General features: G+C 41.3%; 1 non-coding gene across 1 annotated transcript; it reads right to left on the bottom strand.

The window, feature by feature from the left end:
• Window positions 1-409: 409 nt before the first annotated feature.
• On the bottom strand, window positions 410-512 carry LOC126008301 (U6 spliceosomal RNA). Its single transcript, XR_007495638.1, has one exon. It is a non-coding gene; the product is annotated as a U6 spliceosomal RNA (small nuclear RNA).
• Window positions 513-4,293: the final 3,781 nt, after the last annotated feature.

Genomic DNA, 4,293 nt, shown 5'->3' with positions numbered 1-4,293 from the left:
TTAAAATAAAAAGAGTGAAAGTCGTTAAATGAGTATACCTAGAAAGAAAAACAACATTAATATGATGAGAAATTTCTCTTTCAGGTGAACCTTGACTAAATTAATTTGTAAAATTCCATGATTAACTGAGACCTAGAGCAATAATGAAATTAAGACATAAATCCATCCTACAAGGAAACACATTGGGGATTCATGATTTTCAATCTATATTCATTGATCATGCCTGTGGAAAGAATCCTAGAGCATTAATAGCAACTGATAAGGAAGTGAAATGATTATCTGGTGTTCATATTAGATCTTTAAGAAGTATAAAACAGGATGTATGCTGCTGTGGATTTCACCAATGTATTAGGGATTTTTTTGATCTTCTTGTCATCAAAATTGATCCAGTGTTGTTTTGCAGCAATTAAAAAATATGGAACGCTTCACGAATTTGCATGTCATCCTTGCGCAGGGGCCATGCTAATCTTCTCTGTATCGTTCCAATTTTAGTATATGTGCTGCCGAAGCGCCCTGTTCGGGCGCCATTATGTAGCAGGTCAGCCCCTGAAGAGGTTGACTGATGGTGGGGTGGAGAATGAGGCCCTTTTCTTCCAGCTCGGAGCACGCGTCTGCCACCCTGTCTAGCCCACGGTTCTGAGGTGAAACGGCGGGTAAACAGCTCGCAGACAATCAGGCTCGTGGAAATATTTGCTTTATTCGGATGGACAAAACTGAAGTCCAAAGACTCAGATTCAGTTCCAGCCAGCAAAAGGCCCTCGCCTTCCACAGACCCTTGCTCTTATAGTCCAGAGTTAGGTCCCACCCAATGGTGGGATCAGATACCAACCAATGGTGGAAGCAGAATCAGGTCCTACCCTAGGGTGGGGGCAGAATGCCAGGTCACACCCTAGGGTAGGGCACAATCACCTAATCAGATTAGGGTGAGCAACATAGTAATCCCCCAAAATATTTACATACACAACACACTTGTAATTTCATCTTCAAGTGTCGGAGCAACAATTATGGGGCAGAGTGGAAGCAAGTGGGAAGCAGATGGGAAAGAGACTTGAGGACGTCAAGGCAGTGGTGTCAGGTTGAACCATTTTCTGGGTTCTTGTCTGGCATTTTGGTGCAGTATGTGTGGGCACTGCCACCTTCTATCTGTGGTAGATTATTTTGGGGGTCACACACAGCAGTGCTCAGGGGTTACCCCTGGCTCTATGATCAGAAATCACTCCTGGCAGGCTCAGTGGACCATATGGGACACCGGGATTCGAACCACCGACCTTCTGATTGCAAGGCAAATGCCTTACTTCCATGCTATCTCTCTGGCCCCCCTGTGGTAGATTGCTAATATACTTCTCAGAGCTTTGGAGTCTTATGTCATATCCCAGAAAGCTATGTAGTCAGACTCATAGAAGCCTCAAAAATGAGAATCAGGGCACAGTAGAGGGTTCACTGAGGGGAACTCTGGGTTTATTCTCCAGAACCACAGGGTTCCTGAGCCCCACTTCAAGAAAGCACTGCTGGGTGAAACCTTCACACACACACACACACACACACACACACGCGTAATAAGGTAGAACAGCTAACATTTGAATGGTTTACTATTGCCTTTTCAGGAAATAAGGGAATTTTCCAGGATTACATATCAGTATTATATATATCTGATATTATATATCAGTTATCAGAATACCTAGAATTTAGACATACTTTGAATGGAAAAACTCCTTGATGGTTGGAAGTCAATAAGGGCTCCCATGGCTAGCTGCTTTCTAACCAGACTGAAAGTAATTATCTACCCAAGAGCAGCCTCTTCAGAAACATATGCAAAAGAAAAATTACTTATATAGTACATAAATACTAAGCACTTTTATTTTATTTTATCTTTTTTTTTGTTTTGAGACCATACCTGGTAGTGCTAAGGAGATACTCCTTGCTCTGTGCTCAGCGAACCATGTCCTGCTGGGGATAGAACCTGAATCAGATGCATGAAAGGAAGCACCTTGACCTTCTCTTATCTCTCTGACCCCAAGTACAACTTAATTTTGTATTATAACACCATGATTTACCAAGTTGCTCATAATAAAAGTCATTTCAGACATTAAATAGTCAAATATGAATCCCACCACCAGTGAGATTTTCCTTTTACCAGTGTCTCTGATTTCCTACCCACCACCACAGCCTGCTCCCTTACAGGTACAAATACATTTATTTTATATTGTTTGCTATAACACAAAGGCAAATGGAGTTATCAAAATTTAAATGAACAAAGTTCAATTTGAAATCATTTTATATCTCTCTATGGTGTTACTAAAGTCAGTGTCTAAGGATTTACCTGGCTATTAGTGGTAGTTGAGCCTCCTTTGTGCTACTGTTTAGGCTCACTGAGCTTGGTAGATTACTTTATAACTTTCTCATCAGATCTATTGTGATACTACTGAACTGGCACTATAAAATTATTTTATGTTTCTTATCTTCCTTTTATTTAAATAGCTTGATTACAACGTTGTTCATGATTGAGTTTCATTCTTACAATGTACACCACTGCACCCATGAACATTTCCCACCACCAGGGGAGACACTGTGGTTTGCACTATCTTTAGACACTGGTTTGCACTATTGTTAATGGAGGGGTACTGTGCATAGCACATTATCTCTGTCCAATAACCAGTTACTACTATAAAAATTTGACCACATAGTCCAGGATACTTGTCTTGGAGAGTGTTCTGTGTGGAGCTGGGAAGCTGTAGCTTCAGGCAGAACGGGAAATCTGTTCCAGCTTATCTGAGAATGCCCCAGAGGTATCAGCCTGGACCAGACTATCAAAGAAGAGTTGGAGACCATTAACTTTTCTTTTGGAGCTTGATAAAGGAGCTAGAAAGATGGCAGGTGTGGAGAAGACTGCTGGTTTTTTTGGTTGGCAGGGCTAAGCACAAATTTTACAAGAGGTCTGTCCCTCTTTGCTTATTGAAAAATTAAGCTCTCTCTTTCTCTCTTCCTTTTTTCTTTTATACACTAATATTTGCAATGTTGTGACTGAAAGGGCATCATAAATATAATTTTATTTCCTTTCAGCACCCAGTCCTTGTTCAGAGTGATCATTTCCAACTATTATTGCCATAGTAGTCCCTTCTCTGCTCTATCTGCACTCCCCCCACTATTTGTGGGAAATTTCCTACCATGGACTGGAACTTTTGCTCATTGTCTCTATTGTTTTTGGATATTATTACCATAATATCTTGAGAGAGAGAGAGAGAGAGAGAGAGAGGCAGACAGAGGGATAGAGAGAGACACAGAGAGACACACAGAGAGAGAAATGAAAATTTCTGTCTGACAGAGGCAAATAGGAGAAAGGACAGAGGGGAGGCTTGGGAGAAAAATCTGGGACATTGGTGGTGGAAAATATGTAATGGTAATGAATTAAACTCAATCATGAACAACTTTGTGACTGTGTGTCTCATGGTGATTCAATTAAAGAATTAATTTTTTAAAAATAGAAAATTTGCTAACTAAAAGTATTAATAAAACTCAAATTGTACAGTTTTTAAAAAAAGAAAAATCAAGAATTTTCTTCTTTTTTTATGTTAAGTCAGCTTTCTTGTCAAATTCCCTGCCACAGGGATCTAGTCCCTGCCTGCACAAAGACCAAGAGCATAAGGCATTATAAGGAACATTGTGGGTGTGGTCCGTTAGCATGAACATAGCCAACTTTCTCGCCTTCCCACACTGCCTACCTCTGTGGTTTCTAACCCAGTCATACTTGCAGATGGCAACATTTGGAGAATAAGTGGCTGGAAACCATGAGACAAAACCATCTCACATATCAAGGCCTGTTGCTAGTTTTTTTGCCCAGTGAAGAAATAGGTGCTGAACTGGCTGGAATATTACTTTTGTCTGAAGCAACCAGCTCCCCAGCTCTTCCCTTTGTGTAACTTGTTCTAAAGGATTGGGGGGGAGGGGATTGAGGGGTTAATTTGGATCACCCCTGATGGTGCTCAGGGCTTACATCCTGACATTGTGCTCAGATAGATTCAGGAATCATTCTGGCAGTACTAGGGTTCAGGGGGACAGAATGGGGTCCTGGGGATCAAATCAGGGTTGGCTGTGTGCAAGGCAAGTACCTTCACCCCTGTACAATCTCTCTGACACAAATAAAGGAGTGCTTCTTTAAGGGCTGTGGAGATTAAAAAAAGGAACATATGTTTGTCATGCATGAGATTCTAGGCTTGATCCTCAGCACACCATGCACATATCCCACCCTCTAGTACTTTTGGGTGTGGCCCTACTGGTTCCCAGAAATGTTGTGCC

The sequence above is a fragment of the Suncus etruscus genome, chromosome 4, assembly GCF_024139225.1.
Source record: "Suncus etruscus isolate mSunEtr1 chromosome 4, mSunEtr1.pri.cur, whole genome shotgun sequence".
NCBI classification, from domain to species: Eukaryota; Metazoa; Chordata; class Mammalia; order Eulipotyphla; family Soricidae; genus Suncus; species Suncus etruscus.
This window is presented reverse-complemented; position numbering and strand designations above follow the sequence as displayed.